At 44.3% G+C, this 18,576-nt stretch overlaps 1 long non-coding RNA gene across 2 annotated transcripts in view; it reads right to left on the bottom strand.

The window, feature by feature from the left end:
* The window catches only part of LOC146345167 (uncharacterized), an 82,606-nt gene that overhangs the window by 53,105 nt on the left and 10,925 nt on the right, over positions 1-18,576 (bottom strand). The gene's annotated exons all lie outside the window — the stretch shown is intronic.

The following is an 18,576-nucleotide window of genomic DNA, read 5'->3' as shown; positions in this document are numbered from 1 at the left end:
TGCCTGGAGAAACTCTTGGGTAGCTTTTGCTGTATGTTTTGGGTCATTATCCATCTGCAATATGAAGCGGCATCCTATCAGTTTGGCAGCATTCAGCTGAATCTGAGCAGAAAGTATAGCCCTATACACTTCAAAATTCATCCTGCTGCTTTTATCAGCAGTCAGGTCATCAATAAACACTAGTGACCCGGTTCCATTGGCATACATGCCCATGCCATAACACTGCCTCCACCATGTTTGACAGATGATGTGGTGTGCTTTGGATCATGAGCTGTTCCTTTCCTTCTCCATACTTTTCTCTTCCCATCATTCTGGTAGAAGTTAATCTTGGTTTCATCAGTCCAAAGAATCTTCTTCCAGAACTGGGCAGGCTTTTTTAGGTGTTTGCTGGCAAAGGCTAATCTGGCCTGTCTCTTCTTGAGCATTACCAGTGCTTTGCACCTTGTTGTGAAACCTCTGGATTTACATTCATAAAGCCATCTCTTGACTGTAGATGTTGACAATGGCATGCCTACCTCCTCAAGAGCATTCTTGACCTGGCTAGATGTTGTGAAAGGGTTCCTCTTCACCATGAGCAGAATTCTGCAGTCATCCACTTTAGTTGTCTTCCGTGGTCTTCCAGGCCTTTTGCTGTTGCTGAGCTTGCCAGTTAATTCCTTCTTTTTCAGGATGTTCCAAACTGTTGTATTGGCCGCTCCCACTGTTTCTGCTATCACTCTGATGGGTTTATTTTGATTCCTCAGCCTAATGATGGCCTCCTTCACTCGCATGGACACCTCTTTGGACCTCATGTTGGGAGTTCCAGTGAACAGCTACCAAATGCAAATGTAACACTCAGTACCACCTCCAGGCCTTTTATCTGCTTGCTTGGTCATGGGGTACCCAGGAAACAGGCCACACCTGGCCATGCAGCTGCTTGTCGGCCATTCGTTCCATTACTTATGAGCCACCAATGATGGGGGTGCGTGCATGCCACTGGCTGTCATTCCTGAATGGTTAGTGCCCCACTTTTATCAAACCCCTTGAATTACAGCTGAAAGTCCTGACTTCGCTCCCATCTGGGTGTGTTTCCTTTCAACTTGAATGTGGTGGTGTGCAGAGGCCAACTGCCAAAACAGTTATCCTTGTTCCAATATTTCTGGCCCTGACTGTATGTGTAGATGTGCATAAATTATATGAGTTGCACAATCCCTCACCCAAGAAGCAGAATCTTAGATGTGGCTATGCAAATCAAGGGGCAGAACTATGCAGATATGGAAGCCAGCTCAATTGTCAAAGACTTGGATCTTGTGAGTCACCAGGTTAAGCTTCTACAGTAGTTTTTTCCAACCTGGTTCCCTCCAGATCTTTTGTACTACAACCAGTGTGAGCCAGTGTGGTGTAGTGGTTAGAGCATTGGACTGAGACTCACGAGTTCTGGGTTCTAATCCCCACTCGGCCATAAAGTTCACTGGGTGACTTTGGGCCAGTCACTGACTCTCAGCCCAACCTACTGTATCTCACAGGGTTTTTGTGAGGACAAAATGGAGAGGAGGAGGAGGACCATGTTAGACGCCTTGGGTTCCTTGCAAAAGGAAGAAAGACAGGATATAAATGTAATCATCAAAAAGAAAAACAATTAAAAACTCCCAGAATTCCTGATCATTTGCCATGCTGGCTGGTGCTGATGGGAGTTGTAGTTCAAAACATCTGGAGGGCACCAGGAGGGGGAAGGCTGCTCTGTCACAATCATTTTCATAAACAGCCCCTTACTTTCTCCCATGTATTTAAATGGTTGCCGTTCAATGCTATGTTCTTGTTGGGGTGTATCCAATGTTAGTCTAACTTAATTCTCATTCATTTCAATGAGCCTACCCTAAGTAGGACTAACACTGGATAAAACTGTATAGAGCTACATTCGGGGACACAGGGCACTTCCAGACTGAGGGCTCCTAGTGCTAACAATTAGAAAGCACTATGCAGATATTCCATGTTTTTCTCCTGAATGGATTTTCTGCGGTAAGAAAAGACAGACAAATTAGTGGAAAAACATGGGAGGGATATGAGTGGAAGTTACTGTCATCTGGACCCCCAGAAAATTCCAGAGCAAATGAGGCAGAGTGATGGTGCTTCATCTGGAAGTACCCATTGTAGGATCAAGAACAAAACCTGATTCTGGGTAGCCTAAACACCACGAAGACGAATCCCAAAGGAGGTACAAGTGTGTCTGCATGGCACTGCCAGAGCCCTTGCAATATCTGGATCCTCCCCTTAGACACGACTGACCTAGGGTGGCCATGTGTCCTCTTTTACAGAGGACAGCCCTCTGTTTGAAGGGTTGCCAGATGACTTTCCTCTGACTTGAAGGTGTCCTCTATTTGAAGGGCTGCCCAGTCCAAGCCTGGGTTTAACACGAAGAACCATAAGGAGGGAGAGCAGCAGAGGCCTCAATGTTGCCCACCAACAGCAGATTCAGCAAGGAAAACATGTCACCTGCCCACAGTCTTCCACACTATGGTGAGATCTACTATATTTCTATTTAAATTATAATAACAATTTATAAAACTGCACTTCTACACATAAATTAGCATATGCACATTTTATACAAATTGGCATCCTCTTTTATCATTTTTTTTTTTGGTGATGCACATTCCCTTTTTTGGCAGTTCACAAATGGCCTCCCTAATAACGACAGGCATTTTGCTTTTAAATAATAATTTCAAGTGGGACCTGCAACAAAATGTGGCAGTGTGGAATGATCCTGTCCACAGCCAAGCAGGCAGCCATGCCCTTTTCCAGGGTTTACCATTCTATTCTTCTGGCCCAAACCCAGGCTTCTGTGCCCCCACCCACCCTCCCACCCAACAGACACACACACAACAGTCAATCAAGTATTCCATGCCTTCTGAGCATGCTCAGGCGTCACTGTGCTGTTTTGGGGTGGGTTCCTCCTTAGGAATTTTGAAAGGGGTTTTTCTGGTACTTTTGCAAACGTTGGCACTCCCAGAAGCCTACTGATACCTCAAAATTCCAAATCTGCCCACTGACCCAAAAAGTTTGGAGATCTTGCTGGTTTTGCTGGCTTTCGATTTGCAAGGATTTTTAAAACAAATTTTTAAAAATGTAGAGGAGCATCAAAAAATGTAATGCCCCACCTGCAGCCTGGTGCTGTCCATTTTATCACCTCAGCATTCTACCCTATCATTGTCCTACATTTCTAGACCAGGCCTCAAAGATAATAAAATGCCCAAGGCCACCTAGCAAATGGCTTCTGAATTTAACTTGTGCTGACATACTATCATTCAGGACATCTCATAGTAACTAAAAAATATCCAAAGTTAACTTGTCGATGGTGGAAGCAACACAACTCATCAGCAACTAATTAACATGTTCTGGAGGCGGCGAGGTAGGGGGTAGGGGAAATGAAGTTTAAAGAACACCGCTCACAGCTCCAAAAGCATTGAGCTATGAGCTAAGCGCCTGTGGAGGTGCAGCTTAGAGCAGAATGCAGTTAGTAGCCTCTTTCAATTTAACACCTGACATTAGCCCCACAACTTAATTAAATCAACTGTGTAAAGGCATTTGAACAAATACACTACACGTTCACAGGTTAACTGAGATAACAAGGAGTTAATTGATCTGTCTGTGGTCTAATAACTCTGCTCACTGGCACAACTGCAATGAAATAATGAACGTTAAGCCACTACATCTGTGTGGGCCTTGCATCCCTGGATCTCTCTCTGAGGGAAATGAATGCATGGCTCTAGGTGCGCAATTCCCAGGACTGATTCATTCTGCTGCAGAGATAAGCCCGTAGGATTTCTACGAATGAAACAACTTAGCACTTAATATCGTGCCAGCATAAATACACCCTTTAAAACACAAGAGAGATGGCTGAACTTTACCATTAGGCTTCCATAAAATTACACTGTATACCATCCCATAAAATGAGGTTAATTTGTAATTGTAATCATAAAAATTACATTAAAATACTGGTATTGTCAACTTAATGGCACCGTAAATGAAACTGCTATAATTGCAGTCTTTGTTAGCCTACTTGCAAGGCTCCTACTTAAAAACCTAGGCTTTAAATTGGGACCGTTCAGTAGCTAGGAAAAACATGGTCAAAGTCCACGAGAGATTTCATGCATCTCTCAAAATCAAGTAGGAAAGCCTTTATTTCAAAGCTGTGAGCATAACTCTATGGACAGGACTTGCATGCTGCAGCCTACTATGTTTTTAAGTTGATGGACTGCACCCCACCGACTCAAACAGACCCTTCCAAACAAACCGAAGTTTTCTTCAAACAAAGCCTTTCCACTGAGGAATCTCAGGCTGTGGCCTCTCTCTCCTCAGGCCAGAAGCTGTGAGTATTGCCCTTAACTACTTCCTGGTTCCTCCCAAGAAGCACAACCCAATCAGGCTGAATCCAGCAGTTCTTTCATATTGTTGCACCTCCAACAAGCCATGCCACCTGGGTTCAGACAACACGATAAGTTGCAGCCAGGCAGTGATTATGGAAATGGTGCCTGGCACACATTTTAGCTCACAACAAGCCACTGTGGCTTGCTTAAGCCATGGTGGCTTGTTCTGATTGTGCGAACTGACCCAATGTGTGGACAACAGAGCAAGATCGCAGAAGCAGTGGGTGTTGCCCTTAACTACTTCTTGGTTCCTCCCAGGAAGCACTACCCATTCAGGCTGGATCGAGTCATTCATTTTGAATGACTGGATCCAGCCTGGATCCAACAATACTATAATTATACAAACAATAATTCATATTGTTAGTACCATGCCATTTCAGATTGGAGGTGGTGGACACAACATCTTTGAATGTTAGATGCTTCCCCATATTAAAAAGAAAAAACTCTGTACATCGACATGGAAGGGTTCTAGCCTAGCCTTTTTTCTCTACTACCTTTCTGTGTTTATTTACAATATTTATGTATCACCCAATAATGAAGGTTTCCTAGGTGGTTTACAGTTTGAAGAAATTAATTAAAACCATAAAAAGGAGGCACAAACATGAAATCTAAACAAAATAAGACCAGCAACAGCATAAATAATGTTAGTACAAAACAGTTGCAGTTAAACCTCAAAAAAACCAAGATTATGGCAACCAGCTTGATTGATAACTGGCAAATAGAGGGAGAAAACGTGGAGGCAGTGACAGACTTTGTCTTTCTAGGCGCAAAGATTACTGCAGATGCTGACTGCAGCCAGGAAATCAGAAGACATTTACTTCTTGGGAGGAGAGCAATGACAAATCTTGATAAAATAGTGAAGAGCAGAGACATCACACTGACAACAAAGGTCTGCATAGTTAAAGCAACGGTATTCCCCCTAGTAAACTATGGCTGCGAGAGCTAGACCATAAGGAAGGCTGAGCGAAGGAAGATAGACGCATTTGAACTGTGGTGTTGGAAGAAAATTCTGAGAGTGCCTTGGACTGCAAAAAAATCAAACCAGTCCATACTCCAGGAAATAAAGCCAGACTGCTCACTTGAGGGAATGATATTAAAGGCAAAACTGAAGTACTTTGGCCACATAATGAGAAGACAGGACACCCTGGAGAAGATGCTGATGCTAGGGAAAGTGGAAGGCCAAAGGAAGAGAGGCCGACCAAGGGCAAGATGGATGGATGATATTCTGGAGGTGACGGACTCGACCTTGGGGGAGCTGGGGGTTGCGACGGCCGACAGGAAGCTCTGGCATGGGCTGGTCCATGAAGTCATGAAGAGTCGGAAGCGACTGACCAAATAAACAACAACAAACACAAACAAAACATCTAAAAAGCTTGCAGCACCTTGGATAGCTCCTTTAGAGTTCTGACTGGTTTTGACTGAAATGCGAAGCAGATTCACCACCCCACTGACATCGGAGCCATCAGCCTCCACTGTCTAAAAGCTTTTATGATTGAGAAGCCTGGGAACCTGGCACTAAAAGACCACAACATAGGTAGAAGGGAGGGTCTTCTACAACTGGGGTGCCACCACCAAAAAGGCCCTTTCTGTAGTAGCCAACTGCCACACCCCATTAGGCAGGGGTACCCAGGGAAGCACTGCAGAAGATTGACTTAAGGTCCATCTAGGTATTCTACAAGTAGGGAGCTTTTTAGATGGGGAAGGGACTCTCAATCACGAATTTCCGTCCCTACTGTTTGACGTGATACAGGCCCAGAAAGGCCACACCATGTGATTTCTTTGCATCTGTAGGTGGGTCCATAGTAAAGCTATGCAAGTTTAGTTCTCACCAGCTGTCTTTTGTTCTAGCCCAAATTATCAGTGTACGCTGGAAAATTGTCAGAAAAGTGTCTTCCAAGGGCCTTGCCTTGTGCATGCTGCTATCATTCTGAAAAACAGCAATTTTCAACAAGATTGACAACAGCAATCTTGTTGTCATCAGCGATAGCAGTGATGTGACAGCCATTTCTTCACTGTTGACACTGTAGTTCTCTGACACCATGAAATTTCTCTTATCACACAGGAGCATGATAGAGATAAAATGTGCCTCCCCATCTCACACAATTATGAGTTCTTGATGGGTCCCCCTTTGAAAACTTACCTTGCACTATTCAGTTCAGTTTGTAAAAGCAATTATGCCACAGCCTTGATATTTAGTAGGCTCTTCCGTGCACAAGAGAAGTCAATAATAAATTAATCTATGGATTTCTGAATATACTGCAGCATTTAACATGGTTTGCCTTTGTGAATGCAGCCCTATTATGTAATTCGTCTTTGTAAATCCACCTGTTTCTCCTTCCCACTCCCCATTTATGAGTATACCAGCATTCCTGATTTTGTAAAGTTTGCTGGCATAAATAATCCCTGGTATTAATAGACTAGCTTTCTACCACCTGGGAGATGTTTAGCTGATTGGAGGAAAAAGTGTGTGTGTGTGTGTGTGTGTGTGTGTGAGGGTGCACTTCCCTTTGAAAAAGAGGGGATGTCAACTCAAGAGGGGATGGACTAGGACAAGGACACCCCCAAGAGTCAGGTTCACCCTTTACTTCCTGGGGATCCCCTTCCAAAATCGGTAATGTGAAGCACTTTCCCCTTCTTTAAAAAAAAAAATCTTCATGGTGCTATAGCACTACTCCGATGGAACAACTGACAGCTGCCAGGGACTTCATCTTCCTGTTTATTTCCCCCCACACTATACCGCTTGCTCATATGTGATGTTTTCACTACTTTCCCGATTCTGTCAATGTCTTGGTCAGTTTCATCCCTGCTCTCTTCAGCTGCTTTTCCTCTTTTAAAAAAATTCTTCATAGTGCTATAGCACTATTCTGCTATAGCGAAAGACTGACAAAAGAAAAAGAAAAAAAGCCCATTTGCACAAATGTCTGGAACAAATTTTTTTATAAAGGTGGGGAACCAGTGACAGAGCCTCCAAAGTGCTGTTTGGGCACTGTTACAGGTACTGCCACTCATGAGGGAGGCTTGAGGTAGCTTGGCCACAATTGCAGACAGTGATCACACCCACAATCAGGCAGAGTGCTTCCCTCGGCCCATGATAGATTGGGTGTCCTGGGTTTACACGACACCACAAGCCATTGTGGGTAAAACAGGTCCTAGAACAAGCCATTGCTACAGCTTGTTTAAAAAAATTAGCCCACCCTGCAGGAAGCTGTCTGGGTTTGGACTACATGCTAACCCATCATGGATGGTGACACATGATGGGTTGGTGTGTCATGCGGATCCAGTCAATATTACAGTATCAGACTAGATAGACCAACAACAGTCCCATTCACTGGAAGGCAGGACTGGCAAACTTTTTTCTGTTGAGGGTTGCATTTAGGTATGATGCGGGTGCCCATGGGTCCAGGAGTCCAGCAGACCTCCACCCACACATGCCCCAGAGACCCTGCCCCCGCTTGACCCCCCCATGCTCGCCGAGCTGCCCGCGCTCACCCATGACTCCTCCACGAGAACTGCGAGCACCATCTGGCAGAAGACCATGGTGATCGCAAATATGCGCACATCTAGTCTTCTGCAAAATGGCATCATGAATAGCCCATATATGCAAGATTACAGATGGGTCCTGGGTGAGTTTGGGCATCTCGGTGAGCAAGGAAGAGGTCGACCATGGGTCCGGGGCAGGGGCCTGGCGGGCACTTAGAGAACCCGGACAGGAGGGCACCCATCCATCCCTAGTTGCATTCCCCCATGAGTAAACTGTTGGGGGGTGCATGTTGGTGGTGGGCATAGCCAAAGCCAGAAGTGGGTGGGTCTTCTGGGGGGCTAACATTCATAAAAGCCTCCAGATGAGCTTTCATAATGCCATCGCCCTGCCTCAAGAGGAATTTTACGAGGAGTCCAGGTGAGGTCTACTAATAACCTTCCTGTGGTTTCTTCTGACTTTTTCCTTACCACAGAATATCTGTTAAGGAAGAAAAGATGGAATAGCTGCACAAAGCCTTTTAGCTGTTAGCAACAAAGTCTTCCATCTAGAAGCACCCTGTATCTTTCGGCCACCCCCTTTCCCCCCCCCTCTCTCTCTTCCTCCCCAAGCATTGCCAGGGAAGGGACAGATCGCTCTTGCCAGAGGTTTGAACCAGTGGAGGCTGGTGGCTCCAATGTTAGTGGAGCAGTGAATCCGTTCTTGGTTTCACTCAGAACTCTAAAGGAGCTATCCAAGGGGTGGAGCACCTTGGATAGCTGCTTTAGAGTTCTGACTGGTTCTGACTGAAACCCGGAGTGGATTCACCATCCCACTGACATTGGAGCCACCAGCTTCCACTAGTCTGAACTGATTGAATGCAGCGGGCTTTTGGAATTGGGCTGAGGGCTGCAAGAAATTAGACCAAGGGCCTCATGCAGATAATGGGCTGCAGGTTGCCCACACCTTGGTGTAAGACAACTTCTTATGTCCATATGCTAAGGGATCCGCATGCAAATGGTAGCAGAATTGTTAGCCCAGCTGTAATTACGCTAGAGGGAAAGAATTAAATTTTTCTCAGCACTTTCACTGCCCAGTTGTGGCAGTAGTCATTTTTGATGCACGTGTCAGCATAGATACATGAAAGTAGCACCAGAGGTGTTGTCGCTTTCGTCATCCTGTCTATCCCAAAATGAGTTTGGTGGGGGCGAGTGGATTTGCTCCAGCTGGAGAAATACAAACAGCAGTGAGTCATGAATGCCAGGGAAACTCCTTCGTCAGTTGTTTGATGCCAGATTCTCAGTTTTCTTTTTTTCCCGAGCCAGCTGCCAGTTTTCTTTGGAAAGCGATTCTGGGAAGCAGCCAACCGCTTAACAAAAAACTCATTTAATTTAGAGAGACTTTCAGTTTTATACCCAATAAAGTAAGACAGCAGTTCACTTAAAAAAAAAACAAAAAAAAAACCTCTGCTCACATCCAACATTTGCAATAACAAAACCTGTCCTGAACCAACAACAGCCCAAGAAAATCGTTAGGTATGGTCTTTTATTCTCAAGGGAAGAGCAAAAAGCATTAAGAAAGCATTGTTGTGAATCACTGAAAAATAAAGTGGGGAGGGTAGCCTGTGTATGATGACTGTAAGGGAGGATGACAGTCTAACTGTGGCTGATTAGACAATGGGTGACATTTCCAGTGGGCATCAGAACAACCAGATATTTTACAAATGTCAGCTTGTCCCTGCTGCATTTAAGTGCTGTATGTCACGTAAATGAAATACAGCCTGCTAAGTAAAAAATCCTTTTCAACTGGAAAAGGTCACTCTGTCTAAGACAGAAAAAGGCAAGTGGGCAAATGCATGTTATGTGCACAGAAACCCAGCAGTGAACTGAAAGGAAAGTAAAAGCACAGAAAAAGAGAAAAATCCATTTTTTTAATGGAAATATGGTGTAAGACAGAGTGCTGAATTAGAGAAGCTAAATCAGGCTCAATCTCCTGGTTTTCCATTGCTGGGCAGGAATAGAATAATTCTGAAATGCACAGGACTAGAAACTTTATGCCTTATTCCAGTTAGTCAGCGAGCCCAAAGTCTGCTGAGCAGGGCTTGAATAGGCATGATCTGGAGGGGGAGATGTCCAGCAATGGAAAGCAGGTATCAGGATTCTCATTTAAATATTTCTAGCCCACCTTTCAATAATAATCTCCAGGGCAGCATACACATAATCTACAATACACCTAAAATACACATTCAACAACTATCATAAAATTTAAACAGAAGAAACATTAGACAACTAAACTAAAGCAGTCACAGCAGCAGAATTTATTTTTATTTATTTATTTATTTCATTTCTATACCGCCCAATAGCCGAAGCTCTCTGGGCGGTTCACAAAAACTAAAACCAAACAACACACAATAAAACAATTTAAAATATATAGAACATTAAAACCACAATATAACAATACAACCACAATAAAACCTAGCAGCAGTACAGGAGTTTAAAATACAGATTTAAAACAGCAAAGATAAAAATTTAGAAAGCTAAAATGCCTGGGAAAATAAAAAGGTCTTCACCTGGCACCGAAAAGAGTACAATGTAGGCGCCAGGCGAACCTCACTAGGGAGCTCATTCCAGAGCCGGGGTGCCACAGCAGAAAAAGCCCTCCTCCTAGTAGCCACCCGCCTCACTTCCTTTGGCAGGGGCTCACGGAGAAGGGCTGCTGATGATGATCTTAAGGTCCGGGCAGGCACATATGGGAGGAGGCGATCCTTCAGGTAACCTGGCCCCAAGCCGTTAAGGGCTTTGAATGTTAACACCAGCCCTTTGAATCGGGCCCGGAAATGGACTGGCAGCCAGTGCAGCTGGAAAAGTACTGGCGTAATATGAGCTCGCAGGCCAGTCCCTGTTAACAATCTTGCTGCCCTATTTTGGACCAGCTGAAGTTTCCGGACCGTTTTCAAAGGCAGCCCCACGTATAACGCATTGCAGTAATCCAGACGAGAAGTTATCAGAGCATGGATAACTGTAGCGAGGCTATCTCTGTCCAGATAAGGGCGTAGTTGGTATACCAGCCTAAGCTGATAAAAAGTGCTCAGTGCCACTGAGTTCACCTGTGCCTCAAGTGACAGTTTTATGCTCAAGAAAAGCATAAAACGATTCCCTATAGCTCTCTTTCAAATAAAAGCTGCATCCACCTGGCACTGGAAGGCCAACCAAGATGAAACCCAGCTGAACAAAGCTACCTGTGCATAGAGTCTCGGTGCCACAGCTGAGAAGGCCCTGCCCTGAGTAACCACTGTAGTTGTTTCTACTACTTTGTTAGCTGCCATAGGGTCATAAATTCATGATGAAGGTGTGGGATATAAAATTATGTAAATAAAGAGTGAACTGGCATCCAGGCCTCATCCCTCAGCTAAGAGTAAGCACGAATTAAAAGGTGCATGATTCAAGCAGCTTTGAGTAGCAATTTCTAGGAATGTCTGCTGTCTTCTCAGCTAGGTGCTTTTGAGAATGTGAGCAGCTTTGAAAGGTTGGTAGGGTGGTGGAGCTGTAGATTCAGGTTCCTCACTTGAGGAATCTAATACTCTGGCCTCCAAGGTGGGCAGGCATCAAGTCACAGAAATAAAGGAACATAAGCTGTCACGCTATTTGTCCATCAAGTCAAGTATCACCACCAGCAGAGGGTTTTTGTCATTACCTGCTACCCAGTCCTTTAACTGAAGATGCCAGTGATTAAACCAGGGACCTTCTACATGCAAAGCATGTGCTCTTATGGCCCCTTCCCTTCTTCCCCAGGACAACATTAAGCGGCTGTGCTAGTTTGCCTAATTTATCATTTCAAGCAGGAGAAGGCAACCCCTGGCCACCAGGCCTAATCCAGCCTATGGCATTGCCCAATCCAGCCTCTCCCCAAGCCGTGCCCCCTGACCTGGGGAGAAACCCCATGCTACCTCTGAACAGAGATAACGTGGAGATTCCCCCAGATGCAGGCTGCCTGCCAATGGGGGGTGGGGGAAAGGGAATCCCTCTGTTATCTCCAATCAGAGATCAGAAATAACATGAGGTTTCCCCTACTCAGCCTCTCCTCCAAGCCCCAGCTGAGTCCCTTGCCATGCCACTCGTGCCCTGATCAGGATGTGAGTGGGACCCTGATTAGGAAGGAGACGCTCTACTCTGCCAGGGCTTGCAGAGTATGATGTGATATGGGTGATGCAGTCCAACACGTCTCGACGGCGCCTGTGCTAGTGTGATGTTGACATGCTTAGTCAGACCCGTTTGTGAATTACGTTTAGAGTTGAAAAAGATTCACATATTCAACATGGGCTTAATGTTACACATGTGACAATGCAAGTGAGCATTGTATTTCCCCCCCACCCCACTCCCAAAAATGTTTCAGAGCAAGCCATCTCATAAGACCACATGATGTTTGTTGAGCTCATGGCTTAGTGAAGAAACTCACATGCCAAATGGATATTCTCAGACTCTTATGCAGTAGTTAGGGATCCTTAAGGAACGATTTGTTCAAAGTACATATATTCCTCATTGCTGAGTGGTATTTAATTCTTATTATGTGCATCATTTCATTCATAATCCTAGGATTGGTTATATCAGCGTTCCAATTAGGGATTGGTTATATCAGCAGTCCCTTCTGTCATTAGCTGAATGGCACAGGAGCAGCTGCAGGAGTTTGCATCTCCACACCACTCTGAAACTATGGATGATCTAAGCTACGTGAAAGGAGCCAATGCTGCAGCTCTTTCCCAGACCAGAGCTGGTGGGAGAAGCTGTATTATCAGCCCCTCCTACATAGCCTAAACATTCCATTATCAGAGCAGCAGCATGGGAAGGACACAGGTACTGTTAGTAAACCTTGCAGCACTGAGATAATGTCCAGCCTTTAGCAGAAAATATATTTACATTTTCAAGCTTATTTTTAAGCCACCATGACAGCTGGAATTTTTTTTAAAAGAGACATGGGCATTTATTTATTTATTTACATAATTTATATCTCATACATTCAACATAAAACATATGTTGATGTTCCCAGAGTAGTGCTGGCTAACAAGGTAGTAAGAAACAAAAAGTACAAATTGAAGAAGAGGAAGAAGAAGAAGGCAAACAAACTAACAACAAACTAAGAAAGCAACTGTCCATTCAAATAAACACTAAAATCAATCTACCACTACAAGTTTTTCATAGCTGGAAAAACAGAAACATGGCATCTAAATGATATTAAGAAGGGCTCCAGGCACACACACACACACACACCCCACACACACACAAACACATCCCTGGGGAGGGCATTCCAAAGGCAAAGACTCCATGCAAGCCAAAACTGTGTGCCATCACTGCAGACATTTGCACTCAATGTGCAGATGCCAGGGCAAGGGGTTACTCAGTATGGCCCAGCTTCTAGCTTGTTGCTTCCAGCATTCAGAAAGTTGAATGCCCACCTCTTCATCCAAACCCTGTAAGTAGTCTAGCCACAGCATTCTAGACTAGCTGCAGTTTCTGAACTGTCTTCCAACCTACACATTACTAGGCCAGGCTATCTGTGTCCAGCAGGGGTCACAGTTGGTGTATCAGCCACAACTGACAGAACAGAAGGTCCTTCATGCCACTGAGGCCTACTTGAGTCTCAAGTGATAAGGATGAATCTAATAGCACTCCCAGACTGCGCACCTGATCCTTTAGGAGAGTGTAATCCACTCCAGAACTGGCAGAACACCACTTTCCCGGGCAGACCAATCACTGACCAATAGCGCCTCCATCTTGTCAAGACTGACTTTGAATTAGTTGGCATCTCTTTCTGGCTGGATGACATTAGGATCTAGGTATATTAAAAAGAAAAGAATGGCTCCACTTGCAGCTCTAGCAGCCAAAGGCACACAACATGCGATGTCTCAGCATCTCCAGTTTAACCCATATTCCCACGCTAAATTAACTTTATGGGACAACCCAGTCTGGAAAGTAGAGAGGTGGCCATTTATGTGGAGGAATTGGATTGACAGTCATTGGTTGTATAAATTTTGCTCTTGAAAAATCTGTGATATTTGCAGATGTTCATGCACTGTCAAATTATATTCCTGTGATGTGGGGACTAACAAATGGACAGCAAAAGCGGACACTGAGAGCCCTTAGAGTTGCAAAGAAACGCAAACTTCAAGACTGGAAGGGTAAATACCCATCATCTATCATTCAATGGTCTGAAGATCTTACTTCACTTGCTACATTTGAACATATATCCTAGTCTTCATTTTCATATGGATGCTTATTTAGATACATGGTCTGCTTATATTAATGTATATATTTGAAACAGATTGTCAAATCCTTTTTTTCCCTCTTTTTTCTTTCTTTCATTAGTAATTTGTAAATGATTATTGTGAATGAATATGTTTTGTCATGTTCTTTCTTTTTCTCTTTTTTTTCTCTTTTGTTGGTTCCCTGCTTCTTTTCTTTCTTTCTTTGTTTCTATTATATTTGCAAATGATTTTTTTAAAGGTTGAGTTTAAATTTATTGAATTTATGATCCCCATGCAGTTCACTGCTGCTCCCATACACCAGACCAGCCCTTCTTCTGTGTCACCTGGCACAGCCAGAAAAGACAAATAGACCTAAGTGTTCTCCACATATGGATGGCACCCAACTCCATCTCCTCTGATGACTTCATCCAGTGACTACATATAAATGGTGAACACCATGGAAGATAGAATGGATCCAAGTGACCCCATAACATAAATGCCATGTTGCTGAAGTAAAGTTCCCCAATCCCACTTTCTGGAATCAGCCCTTGAGGTAGAAGTGGAACCACCAAAATATGGTGCCTCCAATCCCCAACCCAGAGAGCCTGTCCAGAAGGATACCATGGTCAATGGTATGAAACACCACTAAGAGACAGAATACAATCAACAGGGTTGCATACCTCCCTCTCTCCCTCAGTGGAGGTCATACATCAGGGTAACCAAGGCAGTTTCCATTCCGAATCTGCGCTGGAAACCAGATTGAATGGATCCAAATGGTCAGTTTCATCCTATAGTGTCTGGAGTTGGCCAGCAACCAGGCATTCTCAGGAATCTGATGGGCACATAGGAAGCTACCGTATACCAGGTCAGACTATTTGTCAGTCTATCCCAACACTGTGTACTCTGACTCACTGCAGCTCCCCAGGGTCTCAGCCTTTCTCCTGCTGTCTGATCCTTTCAATGGGAGTTTCTGGGCACTGAAACTGGGAGCTTGTGCATGCAAAACATCTGCTCTGTCACTGAGCTATGGCCCATGCCCACGGATTGCCTTCAATTTGATAATCAAATCTAAATTTCACAGTTTATGGCACAATTGTTGCCAAGTGATAAAACAAGCTCTATTTCTATGAGAGTCATTGCAGGGCAAATCAAAATGACCTGAGACAATGCATAAGAGAAGCAACAGACTGGGTGATGCTCGTTGTCATCCAATCAACAGCCTCTTGGTTCAGCATTTGCCCACCTCTGGCTCAGCTTTGTTTTTTTTATATTATGACAATAGCATCCGGTAGCTTTCAATCCTAAAGGCTTGATGAAAATATGTGATGGAACCTCTTTTCCCTTTTTGAAACATGAGAAGAAGCTGCTTATCTTTGGGAAGACACTACCTTTGATGCTGATGTAAAAATGTACAGAATGTGTCTAAACTCAATTAAGAAGTGTCTGTGGGTGGAAAGAAATCACTTAACCTCTTCAAAATACTTCCTTTCTCCCATTCTAGAGATGGTTGATGTCGTCTTTGAACAAGAGAAGGAGGGCAGGCAAGAGCTGCGCTAACATTTGTTTCTTTGAAGTAAATTGCCTACTTCAAAATATTGTCTCAAAGCAGTTTCATAAAGAAGGCCAACAAAAAAGAAAAAGAAAACAATCAAGACTGACAATGAACTAGACTGTGTTTACTAGAATTTCGAACAAAATAATGTTGCCAATCTGCTCATGGCAGTACTGCCCATCCCCTTCACAATGGCACCGGTCTCATACAATTGCCTAAGCCAGAACAGCTATAAGCCTATAACATGTTACCTATCAGTAGATACCTTTACAAGGCACAGCATTTCTACCTACTGTTTTCAGTGCTTCCAATGCCCCTGCCTTTTTGAGGAGCAGGTTCTTCTCAGTGGTGGCACTCAAGTTGTGGAACTCCCTACCTAAGAAGGACCACCACTTGCAGAGTTTCAGAATCTTTTAAAGACCTCCTTGTTTAGACAGGCCTTGGATTACACCCACTACTTTTCTGATTTTGCCCCCCGTACTCTGGTTGATTGCTTAAAACTTTAAAATAATAATCATGATTTTTTTAAAGGCATGGCTTAAAACATCTTTCAACAAAACAGCAACAGAGAAATATAAAGGCATCCACCTTTTTCCAGTGTATTTGAACTGTATTGTATGCCACCTTTGATAGTCAGTACTAGATACATACATACATACATAGATGGGGTCTGATGGTATGTGCTTATATTTAAAAAAACCAAGCAAAGTACCAGCAAAGTAGCACTCTGTACATGCTCAATGTTTTTTCTGCAGGGAAGGACCATTTGAAAGTCTTGTGATTTTTAGAATGGTCATTTATTTGAGTATGTTTAAGTTGCTAGTTTCCCTCCTCGTCAAGAGTAATTTCAGGGGACTGAAGCACATACACCCTCTGAAGAAAAAACAGCTATGGCTAGAAAATAGCTAGAAAATACCAGCATGGCTGTTTTTGGATGATGGTAGTGGTGGTGGTGGTGGTGATGATTGCACCATCTATGTGCATAGTGCTTTACAGGTATAGACTATAGAGAACAGGTATGAGAGGTCCCTACCCCAAGGGACTTACAATCTAAAATAATAGACACAAGGAAATAAGATGAAGAGAAAGGAAATATAGGCAGGGGTAAGCAGAAGAAGAATACGTGATTATTTCAACTACATAAACTTTGGTTTAGATATGGTAATGTATATGGTAATGTATAGGGAGTAGGGGGGAAGAATCATTGATAGCATTATCATGCCCCTATGGAGTGGGCCATAATGGCTCAGTAGCAGAACACATGCTTTGTATGCAGCAGATCCCATGTGCAACCCAGGAATCTCCACTTAAAAGGTCTTAAGTAGCAGGATTGGAAAAGACGCCCTGTCTGAGGCTTTAGATAGCAGCTGCCACTCAGAGACCAGTCAGAGCCACAGCCCACCATGGCTTATTTAAGAAACGATGAGCTGTAGCGCCCAAAGTCACCATGTTGCCTATTGAAGCTCCGAGCACAGCTTGTCATTTTATTTTTTTTTTATTTATTTATTTATTTATTTCATTTCATTTCTATACCACCCAATAGCCAAAGCTCTCTGGGCGGTTCACAAAAACTAAAACCAAACAACACACAATAAAACAATTTAAAATATATAGAACATTAAAACCACAATATAACAATACAACCACAATAAAACCTAGCAGCAGTACAGGAGTTTAAAATACAGATTTAAAACAGCAAAGATAAAAATTTAGAAAGCTAAAATGCCTGGGAAAATAAAAAGGTCTTCACCTGGCGCCGAAAGGAGTACAATGTAGGCGCCAGGCGAACCTCACTAGGGAGCTCATTCCAGAACCGGGGTGCCACAGCAGAAAAAGCCCTCCTCCTAGTAGCCACCCGCCTCACTTCCTTTGGCAGGGGCTCACAGAGAAGGGCTGCTGATGATGATCTTAAGGTCCGGGCAGGCACATATGGGAGGAGGCGATCCTTCAGGTAACCTGGCCCCAAGCCGTTAAGGGCTCTGAATGTTAACACCAGCACTTTGAATCGGGCCCGGAAATGGACTGGCAGCCAGTGCAGCTGGAAAAGTACTGGCGTAATATGAGCTCGCAGGCCAGTCCCTGTTAACAATCTTGCTGCCCTATTTTGGACCAGCTGAAGTTTCCGGACCGTTTTCAAAGGCAGCCCCACGTATAACGCATTGCAGTAATCCAGACGAGAAGTTATCAGAGCATGGATAACTGTAGCGAGGCTATCTCTGTCCAGATAAGGGCGTAGTTGGTATAGCAGCCTAAGCTGATAAAAAGTGCTCCGTGCCACTGAGTTCACCTGTGCCTCAAGTGACAGTTCTGGATCCAAGAGCACCCCCAAACTACGAACCTGATCCTTTAGGGGGAGTGCAACCCCCTCCAGAACAGGTTGAATATCACCTAGCCGGGCAGACGAACCACCCACTAACAGTACCTCCATCTTGTCTGGATTGAGTTTCAGTTTATTAGCCCTCATCCAGTCCATTACCGTGCCCAGGCACTGGTTCAGAACAGCCACTGCCTCACCTGGTTTTGATGAGAAAGAGAGGTAGAGCTGGGTGTCATCCGCATATTGATGGCACCTCAGCCCACACCTCCGGATAACCTCCCCCAGCGGTTTCATGTAGATGTTAAACAGCATGGGGGATAGAATAGAGCCCTGTGGAACCCCATGGCACAATTGCCATGGCACAGAGCAATAATCCCCCAGCACCACCTTCTGGAATCGGCCATCCAAGTAGGAGCGGAACCACTGTAGTGCAGTGCCTCCAACTCCCAACCCAGACAACCTATCCAGAAGGATACCATGGTCGATGGTATCGAAAGCCGCTGAGAGGTCCAGGAGAATCAACAGGGTCGCACTCCCCCTGTCCCTCTCCTGGCAGAAGTCATCCCACAGGGCGACCAAGGCAGTTTCCATTCCAAAACCAGGCCTGAA

Source organism: Heloderma suspectum, chromosome 5, assembly GCF_057233095.1.
Source record: "Heloderma suspectum isolate Gila_16-S chromosome 5, 16-S_ref, whole genome shotgun sequence".
In the NCBI taxonomy this organism is placed as follows: Eukaryota; Metazoa; Chordata; class Lepidosauria; order Squamata; family Helodermatidae; genus Heloderma; species Heloderma suspectum.
Note: the sequence above shows the minus strand (reverse complement) of the source record. Positions and strands in the feature narration are given on the sequence as shown.